At 37.2% G+C, this 12,505-nt stretch overlaps 1 protein-coding gene across 3 annotated transcripts in view; it reads right to left on the bottom strand.

Moving 5' to 3' along the window:
- The window catches only part of apba2b (amyloid beta (A4) precursor protein-binding, family A, member 2b), a 76,197-nt gene extending 63,915 nt beyond the window's left edge, over positions 1 to 12,282 (bottom strand). For 2 of the 3 annotated variants that reach the window (XM_038283878.1, XM_038283881.1), the window contains exon 1: positions 12,143 to 12,282. The gene's annotated coding sequence lies outside the window, so the exon portion shown is untranslated. The remainder of the gene's footprint in view (positions 1 to 12,142) is intronic. The other variant, XM_038283880.1, reaches the window with a different exon arrangement.
- Between the last annotated feature and the right edge of the window lie 223 nt (positions 12,283 to 12,505).

The raw sequence follows: 12,505 nt of genomic DNA, 5'->3' as shown, positions 1-12,505 counted from the left end.
CTATATTTTTTCACCATAGTTTTGACATTTTCATTTAATTCAGATAGTCACCACAGTTCATGTGCCCAGTAATATGGGAGACATTTATTTTTTTAATCTCACATGCTTTTATTCTGGAAGAATGACCTCACTGGCCTTCAGCTGACTTTGCTCTTAGTGTTTGTTGGGCGGGCTAGAAACATAAGCTACAGTCTAATTTATAGACCTTTGAATATGGTAAATCAGTCTCTAGGGAATATTTAATGTGGTGTACAATGTCTTATTGTTAGTTTACATTTATATCTGGAAACCATATGATTTGAGCTCATCTGAATCCTGGGATGGACGCCTTTCCTTTATTGAACTTTGATTTCATAAATTTTCATCAGTTTTCAACCAGTTTCATCAGTGTAAGTAATGTAAACATCCAATAATTGTTTGTCAATTCACTTCAGCAAAATACCTCCACCAAAGGAAAGGTTAAAACAACAACAGTGTAAATAGTGTAACATCAGTGTTTATAACAGTTACACATCATACTTAACTAGTTAATATGTTTGATATCAGCTATTATATGTAATAATGTTTAATCAGGACAATAATAGCACATTTGTATAGTCAAATTAAGCTTAAAAGATAAAGAGACTGAGGAGGCTATCGTAAGGTCTTAAATGATTTGTGTAGGGCTGCAACTAACGATTTCTTTTGCAAATCGATTAATCTGTCGATTATTTTTTTGATTAATTGATTAATAATCAGATAGCCAGAGGGTTCCTTAAATATTTTTTTTTTTATTAAACCAGTTAAACTACAACTTTTCCACTTGAGTTCTAGATAGAGTGAGTTGCTTTGTCAGCTAAAGGCATGTTTTAGAGTCTCTACACCCCAGATAACGATTAATCGATTACTAAATTAGTTTACTATTATTTCAATAATCGACTAATCCGATTAATTGTTAATTGTTACTGTGATCAAAATACTATTAGGTTGAGCTTTTCGGTGTTGGGTAAAAATAAAATTATTGATAAAACAGATCCAAAAATGAAAACAGTTGAGGAATGATGTCCTGTTGATTTTTTAAATATATTTTTGTCATTATCTCATCATTTCCACAGAACTATAAAGGTTTTGGTTAGAATATGAGGTTATCAGCTGCCGTTTAACACTTTAGATAGTTCTTCACAAATATAGGGTAAAATGCTACCCCATAGTAACGCAATTCAATTTACTTTATTTACATAGCACCAATTCACAACACATGTCATCTCAAGGCACTTTACAATTCAACCAGATCATACAATTAAATTGATTCATAGTTTTCTATCTAAGGAAAATCAGTTGATTACATCGACTCATTGACTTGAAAGCAATCCCTCACACTACAATGCTTAAAGCGACAGTGGAGCGGAAAAAGTCCCCTTTAACAGGAAGAAACTTCCAGCAGAATCAGTCTCAGCATGAGCAGCCATCTGCCGAGGCAGACTGAGGTTCAAGGAGACGAGACAGGCATATCAAAAGAAGCAAAGATGCAAAACAGGGCTCCACAGGCAGCCCTGTCCAAAAAACACACAGCCAGGCAGACAAGCTTCGAGTCAGCTCCCGTTTCAGGGGATAAGAGAGAACATATCCAATTAAAATGAGCAGAAAACATTAAATAACACTAAAACAAACGATAAACTTTCCTAAAGATGATTGCAGTCAACATGCCTAGAATAACAAAGACTGTAATACACTGTTTGGTGTCAGGATGATACAAGACTTTTGCAGCCTGGATTAATGTTCCTACAGAAGATTAATAAATGATGAGGGAAGTCAGTGTTGAGTGGCTCACAACAGTTTGAATTACTCAGATGTTCATGCATCTTCTTTCTCCTCCCTTTAGACAGTTATTTTAGCATGCCACTTCATGATGCTGCTCCCATCTTCTTCATGAGAGCAGTCTCCTGCAGCCTCCTTTTTCATTATTCAGTTCCTGACTCTCTGAGCTGTTCTATTAGATATGCATTTTATATATAAAATGATTAAATAAACTGAAAAGACATCATATTGTTATTGTTTTTTTCAACAAATTTAACAAAGCAATTCTGAATATTGAAATTAGAAATTCTGATGATTCACAAAGGTACAATAAACTAAAAAAATATAAAATTCTACTTCATTTGAAAAAAAAAAGGCAGTTGTTTTGGATTCTTCTTTGATTCAAACTGCAGTGAGACTGCATTAAAATATACAAAATCACATCTCACCAACAGAACACTAAACAATCACGTCTGACGGACAGATTAACTTAAAGGAATAGTACACCCAAAACATGATTAGCCTTCATTTTCTACTCACCCCCTTGCTGAACAACACTCTGGAGTACTTTTTTGATATCTCAAATGCATCTGGAGATCTGGGAGGCTTCTTGCTGTCTGCTGACATTCAAATAATGGAGGTCTATGGCGCCCGAGGCAGAAAGGTCCATAAAAGTCCACAAAAAACGTGTCAATATTCCTCCATACTGCTCGTCCAATGTATTCCAAGTGTGCTGAGTGGGTAGCGTCCATAATTTACTCGAAACAAAGTCATTTAGAATGTTTTTAGAGCATAAACAGTAGTGTATAGGATTTCCTAAAAGCGCATTCACGAGTCTACGGAAACCGCGGCAGACCAAACCAGATGAAAGTGCGCATTCAGCGTCTGTTCTGCCGATAATGTAAGCGTAGAAGAAGAAATGTGCTGTTTACCTGTGCAAAGAAAGAAACAACGAAAGAAAAATGTCTGAGGACTTCAGTGTTGAGGAAGAGCATGAGTTCTTTGCCGAGCTGAATGCGCACTTTAGAGTATATACAGTGCAAATTTTTGAAATCCACCTGCCACCTAAAATAACGGTGGACAATTCAGAAAATGATTTAGAATGATTCTTGTACACAATACACATTAAAGTGCTATTGGGTTAACTAACCTAATCTCACTGTTGATTAATGACGACTGTATCTGACATGGTGTGACTCACATCTAGAATAGAAAATAAAAACAGCCAATCATCCCACTGATGGTCTCTTTTATTTAGTTGGCAAATCTAATTAACTGTATAACTGATTCTTCACCACTGCTTGTATCCATTCACAGCATCAAAGTCTTCTGCCGGTGCCCGAGCATCAAAGAACTTATTTCATTTATATCAATAAAAATTTTCTAATTGCAGCTTTTCTCTATGTGAGTCTCTCCAGGTTGAAATTTAAACATGTAGCTACCTGTATTTAGTTTAACCCAGCACATCTCTGCTCGCTCACTGGGTTACATTGTTGCACGCTGTCCTTTGACAGTCTGTCACAAAGATGTTTCTCTGCATGGAAAACTGTTTTGGTTTCTCATTGTGCATAAATGTCTAATCACAATGTGTGCTTTCAGTCACAGATTTTATTTTTCTCTTAGAACAGATGTTTGTGCTCAGCTTCCACATATGCTTACAAACTGATATTATATAAAGATATTAAAGATCAACTTCAATGAGAGGACATTATAAAAACTAAGTGATAACCTTGGACAGAAAAAGGCCTATACTACTAGTTTAATTCCTATGTTCCATAGTTCCATGGTACAGCTTGAGCTGATCTTAAGAAGGAAATGTATCCAACTGACATCCATAGACCCTTGTCATTTAAGACTGCTAAAGGCTTACAGTTTTGCATTTTATTTGATGACCTAAACGAGCTGTTCACTGGCTGAAAAAAGTCCAGGGAAAATTTTACAAGGCTGCTCGGTGCCATGTTGCCATTACCTCCTATCCCAGCAATCTAACCAGCATTAACCTCTGTGTTACAGACTTAAGGCACAGAAAGATGGAACAAAAGATAAACTGGGATGGCTTTGAAACAGAACACAGATAAACAATCTGTGAAACTTCATCAAAACAGTCTAGATATAAATTCCTAACCTGCTGTTTTACTTAGTGCTCTCATAGATATTTTGAGGTTTAGAAGTTATCATAAAAATAATGAGCATACAATTTTGAAAAGGTTATTATAGCGAAAGCCAGACTTTGCAAATATCTCTGTGTAGTGTGGACTAATTAAATCGGTAGTTCTCCGTTTAACATGAAGGTTGATTTTTTGTGATTATAGAGCTAGCTGTTAAAGAATTCTGATATGTTTTAGATCTTGACGTAAATAAAAAGTTCATAACAGCAGACATTTAAATTTATGAGTAATTCTTATGATTCTCCTGATTTAAAGACAAACATGTGTCCTTTATGGCTTTTAGGCTCCATATAGCTCACAGCTTGAAAAGCCTTGTGGTACTTCAACCAGAAGGTCTTAAGAAAAGCTTCATGAGAAATCATAATTTTCATTTTATTTCATCACTCCATCATTTTAGTCTGAAATATTCAGATCTCCTGACGGATTATCATACTGATCTGGGTATTTGATAAAAAGACAGAAGATTATTCTGTCTTTTTTTTAATAAAGGGCAGATATACATATTTTTGGTACACTAATTTTTATAATCTATACTACATAGACTTATCAGATATGGACAAAGAAGCCTCCCTTTGGCATCTAAATCCATATCTGTTTGAAAATCAAATCAAGTTTTAGGCCTCTGGTTAAAAAGGTCACGTGTATTATAGAGTTTTTATTTTATTTTGAATCAGTGCATTTAACTTTATGCATTTATGAGTTTAAATAAAAGTAACAATGATTTGCGGCTTCACAAAAAGCAATAGTTTCAGCATTTCAGGTTTTCCTACTTTTTTTAGGTACTGGTATTAGAAATAAATCTGAAGATGAAGGTATTTCTGTACTCTCATGTTCGATGTTTAATTCCAATGCAAGTAAAAAAAAAATCCTTGATAAAATATTACATTACAGCTTCTTTTTTATGTTAGACCTTAGCTGCGTTAGTTTTTGCTAATGTTGTTCTTGTTTCTAAAAAAAAAAACAGTTAAAACTTAACTGAGCTATTCAAATTGGCACAGCCCTCCTAGTTTCATTATGCACAAGGTATCTTTCCCCTCTGATCCACAAATTTTTTGGTTGTATTCGATTTTGGAGGCTGTTTCCTCCAAGGACCCGGTCTACCTGGACCAGGTCTTTCAAAGTCCGTGAAGGAAGCTGGAAGAGTGTTGGCTATGGATTCAAATAGGTCAAGCCTCCTCCGGCTTTCACCTCCTGTACAGTCTGTCGTCTAGCAACTGTGACATTTCTCACACAAAGCAGGCAAAGAAGGAGGAGCTTCAGCAACAGTACTGTCATCACGAATATCAGATTTATACTCCCCACATGCAGAGATATTAGAATCTGTGCTTAAATGTCAGCCAACCCCATTTGCACTAGGACAGATAAAACCTTTCAGTAAACCAAACATTACCCGCCACATTTATAACCCAATAACCATTTAAAACAACTATTTTTCATTAATTTCAGACAGAAACATTCACATACTTTTATATTATATTAAACTGCACTTACAATATTCAACACTCTTCTGTGAGCATTGAGCAGCTGGCTTACTTGGACTCACAATGAATCACTGAAAACCAATGGTTACCACGGATTCACCGGACCTGTCCTTCAAAACGGGCAAAAAGAAGGCTGCATTTGTCTGCTGCATAACAAGGAGTCTTCCAATCTGATGTAATCGGCCGACAAATCTGGCCTTTGGAGGACACAGCTGCTGAATTCGAACTCATCATATCTGTGTCAGGATTTGTGGATACTTGTTGAGGACCCAGATGCAGAGAGGTGGAGATGAGTTCTTGCAAAATTTAATTAAGAAGTAATAATACAGCAGCTATAATCCAGAACAGAATGACCAGAAACTCAGGAACCAGAAACTAGGAGACACTTGAGGGGAGTGAAATAAACCAAAGGAAGTAAGGAAGAGAATCCAGCAATGAGGAACTGCACAGGAGGTGTAAATATTGTAGATAGAACAAAGAATGGTCTAATCAGCTGATAGGGAGCAGGTGTGGATAGAAGCAACTAAAAGGGAGCAAGGGGAAAAGAGACTGGCATAAGGGGGCAACAGAGAGTAACTCAAATATACAATACTGCTTAAATATAACTAGAAAACAACTAGAATGACAGCAAATGGAAAAGAAGCCAAATGACCAAAAAACACAGATTGACATAAATCAAAGTGTAACTGAAACTCAAAAAGAACCAAACAGTCCGAAAAGGGCAGAAGCATGACAATATGAGTTAAATGTGCTAAATGTTGTGACCTGAGAAATGATTACCCGTAAACTGATTATTTGAATTACACAATATTATTTCCTTTTAAAATTATAGAACAAGATGCTAGCAGAGGTTGTATGCTACTTTTTAAACTCTAGGAAAGCACTCTTCCACAAGAGATAAACAACATCTGCTTGTGCTCTTTCAAATTTGTCACCCAGATGATCAACAATCACTGGAGCTTTCAATCAACAAACATGCCAACTGACAAAAAAGACTCAAACTTGCTTGATTATTATGCAAAAATTATTACACCAGGTTACATTGTAGGGAAGAGAATATTTACCTGTGCATCTTACATGACAGTTTTATGAAACAGCTACAATCAGTCACTTCAAAGACAACAATTATAGCACCAAGCAGATTTGAGTTCATCTGCACGCTCCAACAGTAAGAGCAGAAGGTGAGGCTCACATACCTCTAAATGCTGATGTCATGCTGCTTCTTAAACAAAAGCAATAGTTCCGGTGTCTGCTTTGGGAATGCATCTGAAGTGATGATATATAATGTAGGAGACAGCATACTGAAGCACGGGCTCCTGTTCTACCTTAAAAGTCAGTAGTAATGAAGATAAAATTATAAAGGAAAACCTTGAAAGGCTGATGTTGTAAGGACACCAATGTCAATCTTTCTAATATGATGCATGGGAATGTAAAATCAAACATCTATATGAAAACAACAAGGAATGTTGAGAGGTAGAACACACAGTTAACATCAATCTGTCCTGATGAGCAAGTAATAATTATGATTAAATAATTGTGAAGTAAGACTGTGATTCGGAATAATAAAAGATGGACCGAAGGAGTGTGCTTCTGTCTCCCTGAGGACATTTTTTTGGGTAGTTCCACTGTAGCACAATGCCTAAGGCCATTCGTTTCAAACCAAAAGTCGGTGATCAAGATTAGGGTAGGATGCCATATGAAGCCAGTTCCACACAGATAAAACAATAACAATATCCCATCTGAATTTGTCTTTATCATTTTGTCTGTGTCAATGTTCCAGGTGGAATCTATCTTAATTTTAGTAGATCCTTCTCTCAGAACTACTCCCACTGTATGTTTCAACTTTTTTCCCATGTATACTAGCCCTTTGAAACCAGTCCAAACCTGGTTCGGACCGAGCTTGGATCAGCTAACCCTGCCGAGTTTGGTTCTTGCAGCCATTTACACGTCAGGCTAGCACAATTCCTCGACTCCTATCGGCGGTCCACAATACTACAGCTCTCAAGGCAGTAATTAAACAAACAAAAATGACAACGCCCATAACAATCAGGCGCGTCTGTGCCTGAATAGCGTCTTCGGCCAGAATTTCAAAGAGAGCCTTGGTCTTGGCATCATTCCAGGTTAAACCACGTAGTTTTGATGCCATTTATTGTTAATAGACTGAGAAGAAGTTTGTTTTGTGAACAGGTGAAAAGATCTGTGAATTGTAAAGCTGGACACACCAGAAAGCCCACAAAATGAGTCAGCTGACTGTAAATAGGAGATGACACAGGCTGCTCATGCGCTCTTTGTTTTTAGAGAACCGAGCCACAACTGAACCATGCCGAGTACTGTAGTACTGTTGAACTAGTATTAGATTTAGCGAGGTTCGGTTGTGTCTGGTGGGGTCCAGTTCAGTTGTGTTCATTTACACTCAGCAGTTATCTTAGTAGCCGTTCTCTGACCGTACTCTGCACGGTTTCAAAAGGGTAGTGTAGGTGAGGCTCATAATTACTACTTCAACTTCTTGCAGTCAGTGAGATGAATATGCAAGAACTCTAGTAAATAAGTACTCAGAGTAAACAAAAGATTAACAGAGAAGTGTTCCAACTCTACTTTAGATTGCTTGTCTGAAATGTATAAATAATAGACTTTATACAACAATATAGCATCACTAAGTTACATTGGTTAATGGGAAGGGGAAAACAGTCGCAGAGATCAAGTTAATGAATTAGGCTGTTTCAAAATCCCTTTTTTCCCTTTTTTTTCTCCCTCTCTCTGGATGCTGCCTCAAAGCCATTATTTAGTGCCACCCATGATTAATGCAGCTATGAATGGGTTTCTCTTTCAGCAAGAACTAGAGGAGAACAGATCCCCCCTTTCTATGCCATTTAGCTGTGCTCTCAATCTGACCTGATTTAGCCATAAAGTGTGAAACCATTTTGGGCTCATTTAGGTGTGAAGACCATTAAGAGGAGTAAATATCTCTGCATAGGATCTCTTTACTTTAAGTTTTTTTGAAAGAATGTTTATGGTTTCTTATTACAGATTAAACATCGATAATATGGCTGTAATAAAACATAAATTATACAGGTTTTGTTCAACATGCCATTAAAAAGGTATCTCTAAGGCAAAAACAAATGCCTTATTGTAATTTTCTTGTCTTACCAGTAGTTTAAATTGTATAGGTTTTTCCTATGTTTTTTAATAAAAATATTTAAGATTATAGTGAAAAAAAGAAAATAAAGGTGACTTTAAAATCCCAGGAGCACAGCATGATTTGTGGGTTTAAGCAACACATATTTTTCTTCTTCTTCCAATAACTCCTGTGAACCTCTTCAAGCCTTAACTAGTGGCAGTCACAAAATCTGCTACATGAAGCTTTGGTTTACTAATTGGCTGAGAGAAATACAAAGAAAAATGATGAATGGTGAATAATAATGAAGACTGACTTTAATGACTAGTCATAGGCCCCGTCCACACGAAGACGAACCCTGGCCTAAACGCACAAATTTTTCACCAAACCAGCCTCTCATCCACACGAAGCCGGCGTTTCGAGGTTCTGTAAACGATCTTTTTTTTATTCAGCCTTCAGAGTGGGAAGATTTCGAAATGCCGTTTTCGCGTTTCCATCTTTATGCTCTAACTGCATTTTTTTTTTTTACACGAATGCGTCATAGCGTCGCCTCTAAACACGCATGCGCAACACAGTATCACAACAACAATGGCGCCGTTGCTGCTAATGCTACTCACCCTGCTGTCGGGCTTACAACAGAATCTGTTTCTTCTGGAATATCTCCAGGAAGAACAGAGCAATATCGACGACATAGTTCAGCACCTGAATTTGACTTAACCACGAAAATGGACCCGCAGGGCAACCACGTATAAATATTAGTGCGCATGCCCAACATTTCGTAGCTTATTTTCGCTTTGGCACCACAGCGCCACTTACAGGCCTGGCATACATTTTGCAGCGTTTTCATGCATTCGTGTGGACGCTCACATTTATTTTACGTCTCCGTCTTTACGGCAAACGTTTTGGAAAATATCAGCGTTTCGTGTTCGTTTTGACTTTGTGTGGACGGGGCCATAGAGTCTTTACATGGCTGAGGTCCTCACTCTGCCCCACTGAGCCAAGCCATAAACTTTGCCCCAATAGTGCTGATTTACATTGAAAGTGCTCTAATCTGATCTTCTACTATGCGAAGCCTAAAAGTATTCTGAGAAGCATGTGTAAATGCACAATTAAAGTCAGTTATAAATGTAAAAATCAGACCAAAACAACTTCTATTTTACAATGGGTATGCACACTGGGTGCAGGCTTTCGTTGTGCCTATGTTGGTGCATATAATGTGCATTTAAAAGTATATAGTGCAAAACCATTGCTAATTAATCAATACACAATGAATGTCTAAATTCACCATTAGAAAGAATAAAATATAGCAAAAAACAAATGTTACTTTTTGTCTTTTTTCCTCTCTTTTGGTTATCAACATTTTGAGTGTTTCCCTTCATGATTACCATATGCTGATCATCAAGATGATTAAAATACTAAAGAGTAGAAAAATTTGTAAGTGTAACATTCAAAGCAAATGTAACAGCCTATGACAAAATAGATTCTAAAACACAGTTAATATTCCAAAGAACACTTTTCTTATGGTTTGTTTCAGTGAGGTGTTTGTTACCCATTGTAACAAACACCTCACTGTGCTCAAATGCACAAATTATCCAGAAAGGAGTATCATGATGGAGATCTGCCAAGGACGCCGATCCACATTGGAGCAATTTTAAAATTCAGTTCCATTGCGAGTGTGTCTGTATTGGACCATCATCATACCAAGAATTTAGTTATATATACACCTAAACTCAGCTTTGTGTGGATGGGGCTTAAGTCCAGTTTCCCCTGCCACACACACCTGTTCACTGTTAGAACTGTAGCATAAGGGAGTCATTTAAAAAGAGGTCTTCAAGAACTCAAAAAGCAACACATCATAATTTGATGTAGATAAATACAAGAATAGATTAGAAAAAATATTTAACATATATCAGAAAGGAAAAAAAAGAAGTTAATCAGTTAATCCTAAAGCTTTGAGAATCAAATGAGCCACACCAAGATCCATAATGGAAAAATGGAAAAGTGTAAAGCCTTCCCAGGAGCATCCAGTTTCTGTTGTGACTCGGTCAGCAGGTGAAAAGTGAACTCTGAACAACATCTAGAGGACTAGAAGCATCCTGCCTCAGTTATAGTCGTTTACTTATCAGAAATAAAAATACTGGTCAAAAATGGAAATTGTGAGAGACATACAGTGTAGGAAACAACTAAATATAGAATAAAACAAATGCTTGTCTCATATTTCCAAAACAAATCTTCGTGATTTAAATCCTTTTGAGTATTATGTGGACTGGTAAGGCCAAAAAAAAAAAAAAAAAGCATAATATGTTTTGTCATTGTCTCATGGTATGTGGCTGTGTTGCTTCTTCAGAACCATGACGTTGAGTTTTCTGTCATGAAAACCTGAAGAATATTGCCACGTCATCTGGTTTGGACCAGAAGCTTAAGCATGCATATAAGCAACAGGACAATCATTCAAAACAACTCATTAAATCACATCTGAATGATTAAAAAACAAAGAAAATGTTAATTTTAAAGTGGCCTAGTCAAAGTCCTAAGGATCTGTCCTTAGACAAGCTTTTATCCGCCAGAAAGTGATGGAAAAGGCTAGTTCTTACTGCAAATGCTTAAAAGCAACAACATGTTTATGACTAAATACTTTTAGAACACTGAATTAGCCCTGTATGATTATTAAAAGTTATGTGAGGGGAAAAAATGCAAAAGTTACCCTAGAACCATGACTGCACTAAGGGATGCCATTCAAGTGGACTAAATGCTGTGGTACAAAACTGGCATGAAAAATGCATTCCGCATAACTGGATGAAGACAGATGTACAGTATAATACAAAGCATACACTGTCCCCTGCTCTCTTAGAACAAAGAACATCCAGGCACCAAGCATATCAGCAGCTGTCCTGCTCTGTGGCTGGGACTAAAGGATACAAATCCAACATCAAACAGAGGCCATGCTTGACAAAGGATTTAGGTCTTAACACCGCAGAAAATCCATATGTTAATCACAAGATAATGAGATCTACAGTTGTATAACTCTTTTTCTTTTAAACTTTTCAATATACGAGCTATTTAAGTTTTCTTTCATATTTAAAACACTTAGAAGGAATGTCCAGTAACCTTTATATTGATTTAGAATAAATAAGTAGGCTGACTGTATGGCGTTTGAACAAAGGGGAAACTGGCTTTAAACTTAGAGAGACACGACAGAGAGATCCCACTATGCAACGAATGGAGTTTCCATGACACATATAAAATCTAAGGCCTAATTGTAACACAGCCTGACTACAATCAATGATTTTAGGCGGATACTGGACTGCGCATCAACGAATCACCGGAAAACGCAGCCTTAGGTGTAAACAGGACTTCCACACGGTACTGCGACATCAATATTGAGTTGGACCATATAATGTATGTGGATGTATGTAAACAAGAAGCATTATTCTTCCGAATAACAGTGACGCTGTAGGAGACAAGCCCACCCAGGCAAAGCAACCAGCAGCATCCTCCTTTCTACCCTCATCCGGATACCAGGAGAAAAGCGACTCTGTGTTCAGAATTTATACATACATACATACTGTGTTATTATTTTTCCTGAAGTAAAGCTATATTACCTGGAAAAAGTCATAGGTTGATGAGCCCGTTCCTTTCCAGACTCGGAGCTCGCAGGCAGCGCATCCCTGTTTCAGTGACAGCCTGCGTACTGAGCACAGCCGCTGCGCCCCGGAACGAGCATATCATCACAGAGCCCACTGCGGCTGTCTGCTTGGTGAAAACAGAGCTGATTTAGCTCCGCCAGCCTCACCTTGCCCTCAGCACGAGTCCAACGCTTATTGGACACCCCACTTAACCCGGTTTACTGGGGAAAAAATAAATAGATAAAATAATAAATAAATAATAATAAAAAATTAAAAGCGGTTGATATCAGTAGCTGTTTGCAGCTGCTGGCTTTCCAAAAAATTATCAAAAGTCTCTAA

The sequence above is a fragment of the Cyprinodon tularosa genome, unplaced genomic scaffold (genome assembly GCF_016077235.1).
Source record: "Cyprinodon tularosa strain WSP-4 unplaced genomic scaffold, ASM1607723v1 ctg197, whole genome shotgun sequence".
Classification (NCBI taxonomy): Eukaryota; Metazoa; Chordata; class Actinopteri; order Cyprinodontiformes; family Cyprinodontidae; genus Cyprinodon; species Cyprinodon tularosa.
This window is presented reverse-complemented; position numbering and strand designations above follow the sequence as displayed.